Source organism: Pantherophis guttatus, chromosome 1 (genome assembly GCF_059756535.1).
Source record: "Pantherophis guttatus breed Tessera chromosome 1, ASM5975653v1, whole genome shotgun sequence".
Lineage (NCBI taxonomy): Eukaryota > Metazoa > Chordata > Lepidosauria > Squamata > Colubridae > Pantherophis > Pantherophis guttatus.
Window position 1 is genome coordinate 198,483,806 of NC_142063.1, and position 20,921 is coordinate 198,504,726.

Here is a 20,921-nt window from a genome sequence, read left to right on the forward strand (position 1 = left end):
AAAGGCAGTTTCTTAGGACACCCAAACTGAAAATAGAAATTCTCTAGATAGCTAGCTTGATACAAATCTCTGAAATGACTGTGCGGCCTTGAGCAAGTCCCAGTTCTCTGCCTGGGTTCCTGAAGGCAAAGAAACTGTATCTTTTCACTAAAAAGAAAAGAAGAAGTTATATGTAGCATTGATATAATAATTCTTGGAATCCTATCTGTTGGAATGTTTTATTCATTTTGGAGCATCACAGATCTGGAAATTACTGCTTCAGAGACTTGACTTGTCTATGGTATGCTTGTCATTCTTTTGGCATTACTCTACCCCAAATAAAACGTGAAATAGTGCTTTAGCTTAGTTACTTAACAATATCTACTTAACTATAGTAGATACTTAACAATATCACTACTGGGCTGTGTAATAGCTCGAATGCCTTGACCATTGAAGAAAACCATTTGTAAGCTCTTTGTGTGTATTATAGGTAAAGGTAAAGGTTCCCCTTGCACATATGTGCTAGTCGTTCCCAACTCTAGGGGGGGGGGTGTTCATCTCCATTTCAAAGTTGAAGAGCCAGTGCTGTCCGAAGACGTCTCCGTGGTCATGTGGCCGGCATGACTAAACGCCAAAGGTGTATGGAACGTTTTTACCTTCCCACTAAAAGTGGTCCCTATTTTTCTATTTGCATTTTTTACGTGCTTTCAAACTGGTAGGTTGGCAGAAGCTGGGACAAGTAATGGGAACTCACTCCGTTACGCGCTACTAAGGATTCGAACCGGTGAACTGCCAACCTTTCAATCGACAAGCTCAGTGTCTTAGCCACTGAGCCACCAAATCCCATGTATTATAGCAATGCCAAATTAATGGCCTCATAACCTAATTTGAACAGAATTTGGTAACCACAAATGCTAAGAAATGTTGAGTTCCCGATCCTTATGTTGCCAAAATAGGTGGTGGATCCACCTTCACTTTGAAGTACTTCTATAAATGCTCTTGACAGTCCCTTCTCCTTTGAGGTTCTTCACAGTGACTTGCTCTTTCAGGTTCTCCTCATTTTATTAAGGGGCTATATATACAGGTAGTCTTTGACTTACAGCAGTTCATTTAGTGACTGTTCAAAGTTACATTGAAAAAATGACTGATGACCACTTTTTACACTTATGACCATTGAAGCATCCCATTGCTCACATGGGATTGACAAGCAACTTGTCAATCAGGTGCTTGACAACTGATTCATATTTATGATGGTTGCAGTGTCCTGTGTGTGTGTGTGTCATGGGATACCCTTTTGTGACCTTCTGACAAGCAAAGTCAATGAGGAAGCCAGATTCACTTAACAACTTTGTTACTAACTTAACAATGGCAGTGATTCGCTTAACAACTCTGACAAGAAAGGTCATAAAATGGGGCAAAACTGACTTAACTCACTTACCAACAGAAATTTTGGGCTCAATTGTTGGCATAAGTTGAGGGTTACCTGTATACAGCTGGGCAGTAAGGGCAGGCAAAATCAGTCTATTAAAAAACAGTATCTTTACAACATGACATGCAAGTAGGGAGGCTAAGATAATAGAACATTATTACTGTGTTTGCAGCTTGAAGAGTTGTCCTAGATGCTGACCAGCTCTAAGAGCTATTTTAGGGGGAAAATGGAAAGGAGTGAAAAACTGGCACTAAGAAAGGCACAGAGAAAAATCAGAATGGCTTTTACAAAATGATGAACAGGTGGAGTGATGTTTTCAAGAGTGTCTTACATATTGAATAGGGAGAATAAATTGAGTAACTGGAGAATGTGAATGTATACACATGAATAAATAGCAATTTATTTAAATTAATTACTGGCTGTGCATATGCATATAGTCATATTCTCCAGTTACATGTGACCATATCAAATTTAATTAATTAATTACTGGCTGTGCATGTGCACATATTCATCTTCTCCAGTTTTACGTGATCTAAGCAAATTTAAATTAATTAATGTAATTTACATCCTGATCTTGTCCTCTCTTGGTAATATGAACCCTAGCTTACTACGTAGCTTCAGTGTGTCCTTGCCTGCTCTTCAATTTCTGCACTTGTTCTATATAATCAAGAAGTGGCCAACTTTTATTATTTTACCAATGTATCCAGCCAACAGGGCTAAGTCATCTCCAACAGTACTTTGCAATATCAAAAAGATACATAACTGTCAGTCTTCAAGTCTGTGATGGCAATACATTTTGATTCTTCAGGCATTTCACTTCTAGCAAAAGCTCACAGACATGAAACCGCTGAATAAGCTGATTTACTGAAGACAAGATAAAAGCTATATTCACAGGGAAGATCTGTCTGATTTCTGCAAAAAAAGGGGAAAAAAGAAAAAAACAGAAATCAATCATTCTGTCTGTCTGCCTGCCTGCCTGCCTGCCTGCCTGCCTGCCTGCCTGCCTGCCTGCCTGCCTGCCTGCCTGCCTGCCTATCTATCTATCTATCTATCTATCTATCTATCTATCTATCTATCTATCTATCTATCTATCTATCTATCTATCTATCAACTATCGGTATCTATCATCTACGTCTGCCTGTCTTTTTATCATCTATCGCAAGGTTTAAATCCAAGCACTTTTCCTCCCTTCTTTTCAAGACAGTTGAAATTTGGCTATTCTCTTGGTGACTCTAAGAACTCAGTGCAGGGGTGAAATCCAGCAGGTTCTGACATTCTGGAGAACCGGTAGCAAAAATTTTGAGTAGTTCAGAGAACCGGCAAATACCACCTCTGTCTGGCCCCAGAGTGGGGTGGGAATGAAGATTTTGCAGTATCCTTCCCCCAGGAGTGGGGTGGGAATGGAGATTTTGCAGTATACTTTCCCTGCCATGCCCACCAAGCCACGCCCACCAAACCACACCATGCCCACCAAGCCATGCCCACAGAACCGGTAGTAAAAAAAATTGAATTTCACCACTGCCTCAGTGTTCTATCGAGCCTGACAACTGATGCTTGTCTCCTCACCATCTTTAGTTTTTACGTAGTACACAGCCAGGGGTGGTATTCAGCCGGTTCGGACTGGTTCAGGCGAACCCGTAGCTCTGACTTTGTTCCGACGATCAGCTGGGCCCACTCACCCGCCCCTGCACTATACCGACCTATATTTCCTTTGTTTGAAGCCCAGCTGATAGGCATGATAGAGCGGATTGCCGCACCTCAGCTGTTTTACTCACTGGGGCTGCAGTAGAAGGTAAGTTATAGAGATGTTTTCAAATGCACTGTGCACACTCAGCGAACCAGTTGCTACATTGGTTCAATCCACCACTGTACACAGCTATATAATTAGCCCAACTGTATATCTGATTAAATGTTGATGGAAATATGTAGGAACTCCCTTTATTTCTTTTCCCATCTTTTAATATTTTCCCTTTTTTGGTTGGTTGGTTGGTTGGTTGGTTGGTTGATAGATAGAGTAAAGTTGGGATATTATTTAGTTGTTCACATGCATCTCACAGCTATAGATAAATTAAATTAAATTAATTAAAACTATGAATAAAGATGTATTTTAATATTCTAGCATTAGAATTTTAATATTCTAGCATTCACATATATAAATAAATAAGTTGGTATGTATGAATGTGTTTCTGTATATTTTTTTTGTGTGTAATAAACACGCATATACAACACAAACAAATGAATATGTCATTTTTAGTAGCCATTAGTGGAATTCTAACAGAGTAAGTTTTACCTTTTTATTAATTTATTTCCTAGAACATGCTGTAAACCTAAATCTTTAATTTTGGCAGTGATGGTCCATAGTCTCATAAAAAATAATTTGTGTCTGACTGTCTAATAAAGATGGTGGAAAGATTCTTCACACGCAAATAATTGACTGCATACTTCATTGCAATGGGTCATGTCATGCCTGTATTTGATGTCACACTGTGCTTTTTTTTTTTTGGTCTATGTTGCAATTCAAGTTATGGTTTGTGAGTCTGAGATCCCTCTGCACTTACAATGTGACAACTGAAGTCCTGAATGAGCTACCATCTTTAAGCCGTTTCATTCGGAATACATCTTCATACATGCCACATTTGGAGCAGGGAGTTTCTTGCTCCATGCAATGGAGGGAAGTTAGGGAGATGAATCTTTCTTGGGCATTCCCCAAACTCACTAGTAGGGTAGGAATACAGATGAAAACAAGACAATGAAAGCAGCACCTTGACATCTTCTCCGTGCTGCATCTCAATTCTATGCCTTACTTTGTGTTGATACAAATTACAGTAAACTGAAATCACATGCTTTCTTTTTAGTGATTTATTAAGAAAGGCTTATTCAACTATCCTAACTTCAGAATAGGGGGTGGTGAAGGATCAGCTTCAGCTCAATCCTGACAAGACTGAGTGGCTGTGAGCTATAGGTTTCCCATATCCAATCTTTTGCCATCTTTAACTCCGGTTGGGATGACACTCTTCCAGTCAGAGCTGGCGCATAACCTGAGGTTTTCCTGGACTCATACCCTCTGACTGAAGAGTGGGAGGCAAACATGACCAGGAAGTCCTGTGCACAAATAATTGTTTTGTGTGCCAGTGTGTGCCATTTCCTAGTCTGAAGGCATTGCTCACGGTCAGTCATGCCTCAGTCATTTCCCAACTGGACTAAAGTACTACAATACACTGTACAGGGGACTTGCCTTTGAAGACCATTCAAAAACTGCAGATGGTTCAGAATTTTAGTTATTTAATTATTATTCCAATATATATGGGCATCCAAGGTCATAATTCTGGACTGCTAGCAGTGTTAAAAAAAAGTAATAAAAGCACAAAAAAGACAAAACAGTACATATAAAATCGTAACCCGGGTAAAAACAGACCTATCAGTCACAATTAACATAGCCAGGGTTCCTTCTGGTAGATGGAAAGTCTGTAAGTTTGTTTAATAATAAATAAATACACCAAAACAGGTTTGTGCAGAATCTTAGTTTGTCCTAGGACTGCACTCTTCTGGACAGGGAACTCTGATGTCATTCCTGAGATCGGTTGGAGCCACTCTGCCAGGTGAGGAGTCATAGACCTGATTGCTTTGATATACATGCATGCATGTCTGTATGTCTGTATATAAAATGTATGCATGTATGTATGTATGTATATACCATGTTTTCCCGAAAACAAGACCCTGTCTTATACTTTTTTGAAGCCTGAAATAAGTGCTTAGCCTTATTGCAATGCACGCAAAAGCCCGATTCGGCTTATTATCAGGGGATATCTTATTTTGGGGAAACAGTGTGTGTGTGTGTGTGTGTGTGTGTCTGTGTCTGTGTCTGTGTCTGTGTCTGTGTCTGTGTCTGTGTCTGTGTGTCTGTGTGAATATACTCAGGGGTGAAATCCAGCAGGTTCTGACAGGTTCTGGAGAACCGGTAGCGGAAATTTTGAGTAGTTCGGAGAACTGGCAAATACCACCTCTGGCCGGCCCCAGAGTGGGGTGGGAATGGAGCTTTTGCAGCAACCTTCCCCTGGAGTGGGGTGGGATTGGAGATTTTGCAATATCCTTCTCCTGCCACGGCCACCAAGCCACGGCCACCAAGCCACAGCCACCAAGCCATGCCCACATAACCGGTAGTAAAAAAAATTGGATTTCACCACTGAATATACTGTATATATAGCAATGGCACTTATTTATATATCACTTCACAGTGCTTTACAGCCCTCTCTAAGTGTTTACAGAGTCAGCCTATTGCCCCCAACCATCTGGGTCCTTATTTTACCAACCTCGGAAGGATGGAAGGCTGAGTCAATCTTGAGCCAGTCAGGATCAAACTGCTGGCAGTCAGCAGAATTGGCCTGCAATACTGCATTCTAACCATTGCACCACCAGGGCTTATATATATATATATATATAGTGTGTGTGGGTATGAGAGAGAGAGGGTGGGAGGGAGGGAAGAAGGGAGGAAGGGAGGGAGGGAGGGAGGGAGGGAGGGAGAGAGAGAGAGAGAGAGAGAGAGAGAGAGAGAGAAAGAAAGAAAGAAAGAAAGAAAGAAAGAAAGAAAGAAAGAAAGAGAGAGAGAGAGAGAGAGAGAGAGAATAGAATAATTGTTAGTACCAGTAATACCATCATAGAACAGATTTGAAATGATCTGAATTGTCCCACTTTAGAGTCATAACCAAATACACCCCGTAGTAGTTCAGTTTCTCAGCTCCAACATTTGGCAGGAAGGAGAGGGGAGACAGTGATGAAGCAGTCTTCCTAACAACAATAGCTCAGTCTTCAAATGGGAGATGGCATGTAGATATCCTGCATTCTGGATTTTTTTTGCTTCATAGGGGATGAAAATGCAATATTAATGCCTGCTGCAAAGAAGTGGATTAATGAAAAGAAGGGGGAAAAAGCACAAAGTACTATCTTGTTACCAATCAATAGATCTGAAGGGCTTGAGCTGATGCCAGAATAAAGGGCCCATGCAAACTTGGCTGGCAAAGCGTGCATTTGAAATAAAGCCTCAGTGAAGAGTAGCAGAGACAGTCGCCATTCCCACTCTGAGTAATGTCTGCCTTCTATTCAGTAGCAGCCCACGAGGAGAGTGGCAGACAAAGACATACCCACTGAAAAACATCACTCTGATAAAATCCTTGTACTCATGGCAAAAATCTTATAATTGCTGGCTGATGAGGTTTGCCTCAAAAGTATGTGGGGAAGACACAGCATTCCCGCCCACCCCAAAAAGGCGGCAGAAATGTGTGAACGAGAAAACATAGAAGATAATGACCAACTGATGAGGATTGGCTTTGAAGGTTTTGTTCTAATCATAATCTTACCACTGTGGTTTGGAGCCTTATTTGGTTCCCCCCTCCCCCACTCAGCTCTGCAGTATTTAATCTAGGATCAAACCATGAATCTTTGGCACAGATCCTTCTCGGTCCCAGACTGAGGTCCTGCTGCCAATATTCCTTGATGGGGAGTGAAATTTGTTCACACATTTGAGATGAGTAGGGCTGATGATGTCAGTATGAATCTTCTAGGGTGCTTTCAAAAAGACAGGCAGATTAAGTGAGTCAGATTATAGGGTTTTTCATGTTTACATCAACTTTTTGGGAATTGGAGGATAAAATCTGCCACTTTGTACAAAAAGTGCATTGCAATAAGTTGAGTCTCTCTTAAAGCTCTCACTGCTGTCCCAGGAAATTCTTCAGTGTGTTTCAGACAGTTTTTTTGCAAGCTTATTCACGTTTCTATGTCTGTAGGTTATTGCTGTTCCCATTATCTGTTACCTATGTGAAGATCTCAAATAGCTGATCCATTTTTTTTTCAGAGAAAGAGATTCTAAAGGAAGAGAAAGAAAAAAAGGAGAGAATTATAAATAATAAAAATAATAGTATGCATTAAATGCACTTTTCTGGTCTTTTATGAGTGTCAATGGTGAATTTATGAATGAAGCAACAGATAAGGTCGAACTGAGGTCATGGCTCTAAGTGAGACACATTTCGATAATGTACAGAGCATGACTGAAGACTTTCATATCAGGTAAAGTCAGGCCTGGAAGCCATCTTTTTTGTTGGATCTTCAGGCCTGCCACATTTACTACTGTGAGAAACTCGGAGGGGGAAATAATTGTGGAGCTGGAACTGGGAGGCATCTCCAGTTGGGACGGTGCTTTGATTGGACCATGTGATAGACTTGTGAGTGTTGGGCAGGGATTTGAATTTTCCTTTGGGTGAGGAAAACCTGGAAACTTTCAGATTCGGGTTTTCCCAGATGTGCCAATATGACATCTCTAATAAAACGGAACTTTAAGGAACTTTGAGCCTCAGAGGTTTATTTCATTGGGGGTGTTACTTGGAATCCTGACATTAACCCGAATCTCCTCTAAAAATTCAACCAGCTCCCCTGATACCGGGGTGCTGTCCTGGGTTCTGAGCTCCAAATGTTGACCCGAAATCTGGCAGCGTGAAGACTCAGGGAAGATGGAGGAAGACAAGAAAGCCATGGAGGGAACCATGGGGATTGGCTTGGTGACTTCTGTCAAGACAATCTATTCCCCTTCTCAAGCCATGGTGGAAGTGGAAGAAGCTGCAGAAAGAGAATGCCAGCTGGGTGCCTGGCCCACAGAGCCGGTGCCTAAGCGAGCCGCGCAACTGGATCTAACCCCTGGGGAAGGAGAGGTGACAGCTTCACAGCTGTTAGCATTTTCTTGAGGAATGGACAGATATTCTCCTAATTGAGAGGATAGTGGAATTGCAGGCAATGGAGAGGTTGGCTTTTCCCAAAATGGTACTTATATATTCAGATGAAATGGACAGGAAGTTCAGGATCAGGGAACTCTATCTAGACATTTATTTTCTTCAATTATACACAATTAATAATACAAACCAGATTTCCCAAGAATTAGGATGCTCCAGAGTGGATTTGGTATCCAAACCATGTATACTAATTGACTGACAGCAATATTAAGAAGGAATGCTAATGGTTGTGGATTTTCAAAATAATACAAATGAATAGGATAATGCTCTCCATACAGAATGCTTTGTGCTAGTTGATTTGTGAACAAAGATCCTAAACAAATGGTCAACTTCTCCATTTGCTTTAAGGAATATCTGCCAAAATATCCTTTAATCTGGATCTGTATGTGTACCTGAAGTTTTGTTCTAGCTTGAATTGAGAAAAGTGATTGATTGTGAAAAATGGGGATATAACTCTATATATTTCTGGAAGGCAAGCAGAGAAGTATGAACTTCAGTGAAGTGACTGTTCAGGGCTTGAACATTAATGGTGCGAAAATCCAAAGTAATTAAGCTAAAATTAATTGTAGCTATTAATGTGCATATACATAGTAAAAGTCAGTTTGATTAGTTTAAATCAGCTTAAAATAAACCATACATCATCCGTTTCATTTCCCCCCCACTGAATAATATTAAATCAATTAGAACTTCAGTTGTATTAATACTGGCTCATGGTATCTAGCAACAGAATGGAGTGCAAATCTGAAGGATAAATTATGTCAAAAACTGTATGTTGGGGGCTGGGAGGAAGAGTCATAACTGGCATCCTGCTGGTCATCTGCACTGCAAAGATATCTGGCAAGAATAGCTACCACAAAGCTCTTTTTGTGATGGTGCCACTATACAGCAATGACTGAAGCAGGTAAACTGGTTTAAGGGCACCATGGAAGCACTGCTGATGAAAGAGAGGATCTGGAATGGAGCATTATTCTAATTCAATGTACGGGGAATCTGCTCAGCATATACAATTTCCAGCAGAGGTGAGCTAAATCAGACTGCTCTTCCTTGTTGCAATTCTGCCTATCTATTTTCCTTGTTAACCCTAATCTCTAGAGTAAATCCTATGTGAATTATCTGTTTCTCTCTGTGTGTGAGTCTGTCTGTCTGTCTGTCTGTCTCTGTCTCTCTCTCTCTCTGAGAGAGAGAGAGAGAGAGAGAGAGAGAGAGAGAGAGAGAGAGAAAGAGAGAAAGAGAGAAAGAGAGATATGTTTTTCTTTCCTAAGACCCATTTGAATATCTTGTGTCTCTAACTCTAAGAACTTCCAGTCAGGATTTCTGACAACTGTAGCCCCTATTCATGTCGAGGGCATCAAACTAAGGATGTTACTCTATACCCAAGGACATACAGTGGATGCCTCAAATTTTGATTTTGCTGTTGCTCTTGCTGCTGCTGCTCCAGTGTGAGAAGCCGATCCTGAAAACTGAACCTCTGCTGTATCTTGATTGTTGTCAGTCTTTGACATTAAGCTTTAAGGATCTCCAGGCAGTGTGCTTGTGTCTACAGTATGCCTAACAGTTTAGCTGATCTTTCAGTTGTGTCTTGATCTGGCTGCCTCTCTCAACAGCTGCCCTGTTATATCTGGCTTACTGCCAAGATGCCTTCTCCATCGCTCTACTAATTCCAGACCTTTCTGGGAGATTCATCGCAAGTCGGTGCTTTGTGTTAGCTGGATTCTTCCCTGCCAACCTTCCTCCTCCTTGTCTGTCTGCTACTCATCTGCCTACAATCTGCTTTTCAGAGGAGACATGAAACTGCCTGCCTGAATGTCAGTCATTGATCACTGTAATCCTTGCAGATGCTGCCTGCCTTAACAGAAAAAACTGGCCAAGGGTGCCTAATGTTATTATATACAATATAGGTATATAAAATACATTGCATGCATTATATGCAATTTACAAACAGAGTGAAAGAAGAGAAAATACGTTATAAAAGCAGAAGAAACACCACCCTCCATAGCAACATTTGATGAAAAAAAAAAGTTAGAATTTACAGTCCTCTTTTCTGCAATGTCTCAAATCCCATTCTTCACAAGCATGGTAAATGGCTAATTTAGTGCTATTGCTTAGTGAAATTGCTAGCTTTTTAGCTATCCACATCTGGTTGGACAATCTGAATGTATCAGATCCATATTCCTGGTTTTACTGCTCTTTGCTTCTTGAAATGTCAGTTGCAGAGAAGAAAGCATAGTTAAGTTGATTTTGTGCTCAATAACATGAAGACTGATTTCCAAGAAAGGATGTGATTTGTCCATGCAAGCTCAATATATGTAAGATCCTTGGGAGTTTCAAGGCCATAGCATCTTTCGATTCTTCTTCAAAGATGAATATCTTTTTTACCTTTGAAGGAGACCTCGGAGAAGTCCTTCTGACGATGGAACACGATCCATTTTTCTAGCCTCCATTTGCCTTTATTGATTTATTTATTAAATTAATACAGCTGCCCATCTCACAGAAAGAGTCTGGGTGGTGTACAAGAATTAAATAAAACAATATTTAAAACAATTACTGGTAAAATATAAAACAGTCATATTAAAATACACAAACCACCAGGCACAAGGCAGAATAAATTAGAACCAAGGTGGTGCAGTGGTTAGAGTGCAGTACTGCAGGCTACTTCAGCAGACTGCTAGCTGCAGTTCAGCAGTTCAAATCTCATGAGGCTCAAGGTTGACTCAGCCATCCATCCTTCCAAGGTGGGTAAAACGAAGACCCAGATTGTTGGGGGCAATATGTTGACTCTGTAAACCGCTTAGAGAGGGCTGTAAAAGCACTGTGAAGCAGTATATAAGTCTATTGCTATTGCTATAAATTAACTACAGTGATGAAGCCATCTTAGAATATCACTGGTCTACTGGGACCCCCAAGCTTGATGACAAAGGCAGGCCTTGAGGGGCTTCCAGAACATTTGACTTCAGAAAGAACTTTCTGCGACTCTGGAATTGTCCAGGACTAGAGAGGACAACAAATGGTCAAAGATAAATCTGATGAAAATATTGATCAACCGAATTCAAGATTGTTTTTGTTCCACATAGATAGTTTACTTCTCTTCCATTGTCAGCAACAAGAAGGAAGGATTTAATAAGGGACATAAAATACAGACAACACAGTTGAATTTATCCCTTCTGCGTGACCCAAAAAGATATAAAATAGTGATATTTTTCTCTTTTCTTCCCTCACAGGACTGGTCTACCAAAGCTTTAGATATATAGAAGGCAAACACAGGTATCGATATATCTTGATCTTCCTTTTATATGGGAGACACATTCCCAATACATCATTTTATATGGCAGAAATAATAGATTATGATAATAAAACAGAGATAGAAAAGGAGAAAGCAAGGCAAACATAAATGGGATGCCACAATTCATATTCCAATTTTTACCTGGAATACAAATATACAAGATTGCATCAAAAGGCACCTTTGGGGACAAGCAAATTTCAAGTTTCATTTTGTCATTCATGTTTGCTTAAGCACACTGAAAACATAAGAAGAAGTTTGACAATTCATTTAGCTACTTTTTTGGCTTCAGGGAGAACTAATGGAACATCATATCTGTGTGTGCGTGTATGTGTATGAATATGCAGTCCATTTGTGATGAAGTTAAAGTAAACTAAATTAATTTTGTCACGATGCTTTAGGCTGTCTTGGATGATGCCAACAACTGAGAGCAAATGGAAAAATTAAATGGAAGATTAAGCATTTTAAAGAACTCACGGGAAGACAGAAGGGGTACGTCTCCTCTCAGCCCTCCCTCATATGATCCCCTTTTTTAGAAAAGATTTTGGCCCCTCATAAAACAAGCCACATTTTTGTTATGCCTTGAGTCTGACTGTCAGCAACACTCCAGATCTGTTATGCTGGGCTCCTTCTACTCTCACATAATAAGAGAGCTATATTGAAATACATTTTAAAACGTTGATGCATTATCTGCCAGCACTAATCTACATTAAGGATTCTTCAGACATCCCTTTCTTTATCCACATTCTGTAGTGCTCAGATAAGGTAAAGGTTCCCCTTGCACATATGTGCTAGTCATTCCCGACTTTAGGGGGCGGTGCTCATCTCCATTTCAAAGCCGAAGAGCCAGCGCTGTCTGAAGACGTCTCCGTGGTCATGTGGCCGGCATGACTAAACAGCAAAGGTGCACGGAACGCTGTTACCATCCCACCAAAGTGGTCCCTATTTTTCTACTTGCATTTTTTACGTGCTTTTGAACTGCTAGGTTGGCAGAAGCTGGAACAAGTAAAGGGAGCTCACCCCATTACACGACACTAGGGATTCAAACCATTGAACTGCCTACCTTTCAACTGACAAGCTCAGCATCTTAGTCACTGAGCCACTGCATCCCTATTAGATAGGACAATATTAAACAGCTCAGATAGGAGCTGTTTAATATTGTCCTAATATGTGACTTGGTTGTCCCAAAGGTGCTTTTTCAAAAGGCAACTGGACTTCCTTTGCTTTTCCTTGAAGACGTTTTGCTTCTCATCCAAGAAGCTTCTCCTGAACTTTCTCCTGGACAATCATAATCTGGATGACTGAGAATCTCCATAGACAGTTGGCTTGATTCTCACTCTCAAATGCAAAGAGGATCAAACCAGGGGTGAAATGCTCCCCATTCAGACTGGATCGCCCGATCCGATAGCGATGGCAGTGGGTGGTTCAGAGAACTGAATCCCTACGCACCCCCCACCATGCCCAGCTGAGCCGCGCAATCATTAGAGGCTGACTTGCCTGATAGTCAGAAGCTTCTAAAAGCATTTTTTTCTGCAATCTCTTAACTGCAGTTATGCTGCACCACCAGAGAAGAATGTATTATGGAAAGAGAATGAAAACTTCTCCTTTTCCTTGCCTCATTACCTGTGACTAAATTCTTACTAAGGGGTAAGAATAGTGTTTTAGATCAGTCACTGGTGCTTTGGAACTGAATGTGATCTCAAAAGGCAATGATGAAAAACAATATAGATCTTAAAATAAGGCTGGGAAATAAGAAATCCTCCACATTTTACTGAATTATAAATATTCTTTGCCAACTATTGTGCTGGGTAAGACTGCTGGTTGCTATACTTCAGCAGTAAATGGAGGATCCCAAGGTCTCCACTTCTATCACTCTATTTACTAGAGCCGTGATGGCGAACCTATGGCATGTGTGCCAGAGGTGGCACTCAAAGCCCTCTCTGTGGGCACTCACGCCATCACCAGGTGCTCTTCTGGTTTCCAGTGCGCACATGTGTGCTGGCCAGCTGGTCTTCGGGTGCTGGAAACCACAAGAGCAGCATTTGATGGCACGAGAGGGTACCATAGGTTCGCTTTTGGCCTGAAAAGCGAACCACTTTTGGGCCATTTTCAGGCTGTTTTATAGGCCAAAAACAGCCTGAAAACAGCCCAAAAATGGCCTGAAAATGGCCCCCAAATGTCCTGAAAATAGCCCGAAAACAGCCTGAAAAATGGTCAAAACCGGCCAAAACCAGGCCATTTTTTGAGCTGTTTTTTGGCCATTTTTCAGGCCAAAAACAGACTGGAAATGGCCCCAAAAACATCCTGAAAACAGCCAGAAAAACAGCCTGAAAACACCCTCCAAAATGGCCATAAAACAGACCATTTCTGGGACGTTTTCAGGCTATTTTTTGGGCCAAGAACGGTTTGGAAACAACACAAAAAATGGCTTGAAAACAGCCAAAGAAATGGCGTAAAACCAGCCAAAAAACAGGCATGCGCGTACCAACCAGCTGGTCTTTGAGTTTCTGGTGCTCTGGCATGCACGAAGACCAGCTGGCCAGTGCATATGTGTGTGCGGAAAACCCAAAGACTAGCTGGCTGGCGTGCACATGCGCACCAGCCAGCTGGTCTTCGGGTTTCCAGTGCTCCAGCGTGCGCACATGCACACACATGCACACATGTTCCAGTTTGGGCACTGGGTGCCGAAAAGGTTCGCTATCACTGTACTAGAGAATAGTAGATATTAACCACATTAAATATGAAACCTAGAAAGAACATTGGAAAAAGAAATCAGTGGATTTGTTATGTTAGTTTCATAATTTGTTGATGTAGCACTTAGTCTTGACCTAAGATAATTTGTGGGTAGAAGATTTGTGAGTGAGGTGTTCCTCTGTATAAAACAATTATCTATTAAGGAAATAGCTAGGGCAGCACTCTGTTCTGTAGTGTTCTTTGTGATAAGAACTCTTTGGTGTATAGATTAGATTAAATCATATTAGCTCCCCTTCTACAGTTTAAGATCAGACTCCTGTTAGCCAACTTAGTCAAAAGCAGGTGTCACTAACATATTTGAGAAAAATCAGATTATATACCGAGCAATCCCCTGCTCAGTTTCCTTCCCTTTCTCTTCTAGACCTTACTTGACCTTGGAGGCTCTTCTAATACTGGGTTAGCTTTTTTTTTTTTTACAATTATCTTTTCTTATGAAACTCTGTCTTTAAAAATGTGCAGATGCCAATACACTTAACAAAAAGTTAGGATGTGCTTGCTTTCCCTTCCCCAACCTGACTTTTTGTAGATGTTTTTGGACCACAGCTCACATAATCTCTGATCACTGGCTGGAATTGTTAGGGGTTACAAAGTTATCCTAATAAGCAAAGAAGGAAGGAAAATTTCAGGTTATGAACAAGCCAGGAATCAGAGAATGAGGGAGTAAGTTTAGCTTCTGCCTCAATGAAAAATCACTCCCACTTTTTCTGTTGAAGTGAATGGCCTTTGGGGAAAAAGGTAAATTTGCAGTTGGAATAACTTTGTGACAAGTAAAAACTACGTGAATCAAGCTTAGCTGGTAAAGATATAATTTAACAGGATTTTACATGTTTATGCCCTGAATCATACGTGCATCTAATTGTCTTGAAGAAAAAATTTCAGTATATTTGGGTCATTTCCCCCTTAGTTTTAGACACACAGAAAGGCTTCTTATGGTGCCAATGTGTCAAGAACTTTTTTTGTTGTTGTTGCTATTCATGATGTATAAATTCCAGAGATATGCATAATGACTATCTGCTTCTTGGTCAATTCCCAGGGCATTGGCTATATTGAGAAAAGCCCAACTTCCAGTTTTCAACTAAATTTGAGACCAAAGTCAGGCTTTTATAAAATATTGCAGCCTAACTAATGACTACATTTTATTTTCAGGCTGGTTTGGAGAGAAAAAGGCCAAGAAGACAGTGTGGGAAAAATCAGGCTAGAAAAGGACAAGGGGGGAAATTTTGATCGTTCCCATAGCTCAACAGAGCATGTTGTTCGGGTAATTCATAGGCCAGTGCCTCTGAGGGATCCAATCACTCTTTGGCAAAATTAGATTCTGATTCATGCTTTCTTAACTCATGCAAATGCCAACAAAGGATGAGAACATTCCATGGGAACTTTACAGTACAACCAGTCTCCTCCTTATCAGCTTTAAACTAGTGGCCAGACTTGAAGGTTGTTAGATAGAGAATTCAATTCTCAACTGTACACTTTAGTTTCTAAATCCCCCCTTTTAACCATCCACAGCCTCAGATTCGATCTGCGTTGACTGTAGCCCAATATGCAAAAGTGTACGTGTGTGTGCGCGCGCTTGTGTGCATATGTAACTTCCTTGCTAAAGATTTACTCAGAGATTGTTGGCCTGACTGACTCCCCATTTTCATTTCCAGACCTGATTCCCTTGTTCCTAAGCTTCACTCAGGCTGCTTCCAGGCTCCAACTTATACCAATAAAAAGACACTCTGCTACAATTCTATCCGTCTCTCTTTATGAAATAAAGATGGTAAGGAAGAAAGATGGAAGGAAGCTGAGGAAGGCAAAGAGTTAACAAATGACAAATGATGTTGTCTGGACTCCTCTCCTCTTCTCACAGAATAAGGCAGGGCCATTGCACAATAAACGCCTTATGTAGAAGCACCCTCAAGAGGACTGCAAAGATAAGATATGCCACAAAATTTTATGTCTATTATCTTCGGGTAGGATTCCTGTCTAAAGATCCAGACAAGTTGCAATAAGGATCTTGCAGTCCTACTCAAACTTTACAGTCTTGAGTAAGAAAATTTCAGAAGAGGGGGGAATAGAGACAGGGATGAAATCCAGCAGGTTCTGACAGGTTCTGGGGAACCGGTAGCGGAAATTTTGAGCAGTTCGGAGAACTGATAGCGGAAATTTTGAGTAGTTCGGAGAACCAGCAAATGCCACCTCTGGCTGGCCCCAGAGTGGGGTGTGAATGGAGATTTTGCAATATCCTTCCCCCAGGAGTGGGGAGGGAATGGGGATTTTGCAGTATCCTTCCCCTGCCACATCCACCAAGCCACACCATGCCCACCAAGCCACACCCACAGAACCGGTAATAAAAAAAATGGATTTCACCACTGAATAGAGATTTCCATTTTCCTAGTGGGCTATACTAGATATTTATAGTCCTACTCTTAGGAAGAATAAGACAGCCATCTCAGAAATTACAGTAGGTTTGAAGTATTATGAAAAGACAACAAATAGTTGGTTTAATATTCTCTTATTTTACTGCTACTGATATGGAGAAGTGCCTTGGAGATTTTCTGCCGCAGATACCAAATAAATTGGTTACTTTGAGCAGGTGAGAGACTAAGCTCCCTCAGGCAGCAGAACATCTTGAACTGGTCCTGGTGGCAAGTGATGGAAAGAACTTTAGTCTGCAGCTCTGAAGATCTGCTGCCTCATGTCGCAGAAGACATGAGCAGCATCAATGAACAGATCTAATCTGACTTTAGAGAAGATAACTCGCCAAGTTAGAAAATTTGGATTTAGAGTGTCAGCCCTGAATCTGAGCAGAGGGGAAGGGATTTGCAGTGTGAGAGACAAAAATTGTGTCATTTCCACCACTTTCCTTTGAATCATTTCTATCACCCTCTCTTGCAAGCCTAATTTTCTTTCCCAAGCAATTTGCAATGTCAGGAGCTTGAACAGAACAATCCCCTGCTCTTCAATTACCTCCCACCCCTGCTTCTCAATTGATCTTCCAGTGATTGTTCAATCTGGAAAGTCTTGGTCCTTATTAGGTTTATTCTGTATTTTTTTAAATGATTTACAACCTTATAAGGTCATGGATATCTAAAGTATCTTTAAAAGGCTTCCTTACTTTTACACTGCTTTGTGTCTAAATCAACAGCTAATTCCACCCACAGAATTTGCTATTAAAAAAGAAAGATCATAAATAAGCTTGTCGATGTGTTACAAATTTATCACAGTGCCCAAAGAGCAGCAGGAAAGTTTTATGAAAAAGATTTCATCTTTTTTCATCTTTTTCATCTAACAGTCAGCATGATAGGCTAATTCAATGCAGAAGGAAAAAAGATTTTTGAAGACTTTTACAGAAATCTTGTGGATTATGCTGAAGCTATTTCAGTACTTAATATGAAACTACTCCAATTTTGGTCTATGAACATATAGCAATTAAAAAAATAAAAATGATTTTATATTGATCCATATACTCTAACTTATCACTGAAGTCAGCAGAGGCTGTCAAAAATTTCATGCATCTTTGCTTTCTGAGATGATTTTTACTAGAATTGCCATCTTATATTTGCATATAAAAGCATTAGAAGTAGACTGAATTATGGGAGGTAAAAATATGAAGGTGAGTAGTATCACAGAGCATATAAATAAAACTTTGCACATTTTATCTTAATAGTTTCTCTTTAAAAATGTAAGCCTGTGTAAAATTGTGATTATTTTAATTTAAACTAAATTGGCCATAGAAACAGATTAATGTGGGGTGGCAGAGCAGCGATTCCAATTGAATCCCTTCAGCATGGTCTAGTCCACTTTGGAAAAAAATCCAGTGCTGTTTTCACGAAGGACACAACTGTTGAGCGAATGATGATTTTGCCACATAGGCTGAAATGTTCAAGAATTATAAGTACAAGAATCTCCCTGATTAATTCAACCTGGTTACCTGCTTATTATTTCCAACCCAACAGAAATTTAGAAAGAAATTGTTTAAAGGGGTTCACAACTCGGATTGTCGATGAGGTCTGTCGGTCAGATGGATAACTTTCTGAAAACCTTGGAACAAATCTGGTGCAGGAGGAGAAAATGGTCAAAGCTGTTCAAATGGACTGTAAATGGATTGAATCAGGTTTCTTCTAGGGCAGTGTCTCTCAGGCTCAGCAACTTCAACTACCAGAATTCCCAGTCAGCCAACAAGCAAGCAACCCATTCTAAGCTCCACCCAGGGTTCTGGTCACATGTCTCAAAGTAGAATGTATCCAACTTACCCCACACTTCTCACAGCAGAGTTACATGTCAACTCACATAGATGTGAAGGAACAGCACACACACACATACACATGGCCAGACCCAACATGTTACTTCATTACACAGAAGAAATGACAAACATCTCCTATAATCACTGCTGGTAAAAGAGATTGGAAAGCAATCCAGAAGTTATTTTCTGCTTTGACTTTTATATTTTTTTGCAATATAAATTTTAGAACAAGACGGATTTTAAAAAAGAGAGAAAGAATTCTTAGAGGAATGGCATTGACCAAGCTGTGATCAACACATATAGAGTATTGATTTAATTGCTATCTGCAGTTCTATCAAAAAATAAAATCAAATACTTAATTAACATGCAAATTGATTGCCTCTCAACCCCCCCATCAAGCATGAATATAATTGATGTGAAAGAAAGTATATTGCCAACCAATGAACCCCACATCCCCAAATCTCCTATACTGTTTTCACTTCCTGTTGCCACCTGGGAGAGGCTGGCATTTGTATCTCTACAATCTGCAAATGTGGTATATATGTCTAGGAGCAGGGCAGGGGGAAATCTTGTGTATACAGCCACTGCTACATACTGCATGTATCCTGAGCACTCTTGGTAGACATTAACCCAAATGCTTTGCCCAACTATCTATTCATGATGCCCAAGAAACTGATAATCTCAGGCAAAACAAATAATATTTGCCCTGTTCATTGTGCATAGTGCTAGTTATGCAGAAGAAAACGCTTTGTTGTGGAAAGTGACACCAGGATCCTGGTCCTGATAAGCATCACACCTTGGATTTCTCCTCACTTATTTTCATTTTGGTATATCTGCTTGCTTGCCTGCCAGGTTTATAGCTACAACAGGTGGCAGCACTTAACTGAGCTTGATTGTTCTTAAGAAAGATAGGTGGTGTCAGATCAGGACAGTCCTTAAATAAGAAAGACCATCTGGTGTAGTGGGTAAGGAGGTGGACTAGAAACTGGGGGATTGTGAGTTCTGAACCTCCCTGAGGCATGAAAGCTGGCTGGAAAGTTTGGGCCGTTGCTCTCTCCCAGCCCACCTTACTCACAGAGCTGTTGCAGGAAAAATGGGAGGTGGAAATGATGAGTACAACATCTTGACATGTACAAAATAAAAGAAGGATGGGTGCCTTCGGTGCACTCCCAAAATAACTGGAGTACCACTTGAACACCATCAGCATTGACAAATTCACCACCAGTCAATTGCAAAAGGCAGCTTTACAAGGAGCAGCTTACATCCTGAGACGATATCTCTAACACCATCAAACATCAACATCTGCTTATCCCACATCCTTGGTGAGAACTTGGCAGGTGAATTAAAATACCAAATCCAGTCTGAATATCTGGCTGACTGTGTGGCCAACCATAATAATAATAATACCTAGGAAACCCCGCACTATACACTAAGCTAGAAAATCAAAAGGTGTGCCTGTAGAAGGCACACTTTTGACTTTTGAGCTTAGTGTACAGTGTGGGGTTTGCTAGGTATTATTAGAAGAAGGTATGCAACACACTTCCCCTTACCGCCAAAGAAAACTCCATGGACTACTCAGTGTTGCTCTAGGAGTTCAGCTCAGCTCAGCTTTACCTTCATTTTGATCAAAATAAATTTTAAAGTGCATGTTCTCTAAATGAGATAGAAAAAAACTTGAGATCATTATTAAAAATAGCAAAAAGGAGAGCAAATCCATTCGTCTATATGCATCCTAAGCCATTTGTGGCTTTTAACTTGGCTTATAGGTTTACAGGCTTTTTCCCCCTGGGAGTTAGACAGGTACAATGTAGTCATCCTTAAGCTATATGACCCATCTGTAACTGGTACAGATGGATGAGATTAGCTGAGTAATGTTGGGAAGCTCAGTCATGTTTCTATGTGCATCTAGATCTACATATATAATTATTCCTATATTATCTGTATAAAAGTTGATAGTACAGTTCTAAGGTGAGACTACATAGGTTTTTTTTAATTTATGTGTTGATAATGCTAGGACCCTTTTTGGAGCTGTGAAAATTGGCTTATATATAATTCAATAAATAACAATAAATGTGATGCTTGCAAGCCTCATTGACTTTAAACTTTTTTCAACAAGATTATCTCTCAATGGGTTATTAGCTTGGATGGCTAGATGGAAATACTGATTGATAACTTTTGTGTGTTTGAATAGGGAAGATGGAAGTTGTGGAGATTCAGTGGCATATAGCCATAACAACAGCAGCAACAAAAACAACATACCTAAAATCAAAGTTGGGAGAATAAACAGTAGAGAAAATGTTTGTCTGGCCAATTTGTAGAAGCATTTGCTGGAGTCTGCTTGAATGAGTGCTTTTCTTGATTGAATCTCTGTAATATAACACATTGTTATGTTAAGACTTTGCAATATTATTTGACCTTTGATGGTTATTAAAGAGGAAATTATTATTATTTTGGACAGAGAGACATAAAGAATTTCAA

The 20,921-nt window shown here is 40.3% G+C and overlaps 2 long non-coding RNA genes across 4 annotated transcripts in view; both read right to left on the reverse strand.

Moving 5' to 3' along the window:
* Positions 1 to 2,068: 2,068 nt before the first annotated feature.
* On the reverse strand, positions 2,069 to 4,525 carry LOC148116724 (uncharacterized). Its single transcript, XR_015733717.1, has 2 exons — positions 3,967 to 4,525; positions 2,069 to 2,320 (listed from the first exon to the last, which is right to left on the reverse strand). It is a non-coding gene; the product is annotated as an uncharacterized LOC148116724 (long non-coding RNA).
* Positions 4,526 to 6,999: 2,474 nt separating this feature from the next.
* The window catches only part of LOC117674389 (uncharacterized), a 41,239-nt gene continuing 27,317 nt past the window's right edge, over positions 7,000 to 20,921 (reverse strand). For all 3 annotated transcript variants that reach the window (XR_004593834.3, XR_009621869.2, XR_009621868.2), the window contains 2 exons: positions 20,703 to 20,810; positions 7,000 to 7,267 (listed from right to left, as the gene is read on the reverse strand). This is a non-coding gene — a long non-coding RNA (uncharacterized LOC117674389). The remainder of the gene's footprint in view (positions 7,268 to 20,702; positions 20,811 to 20,921) is intronic.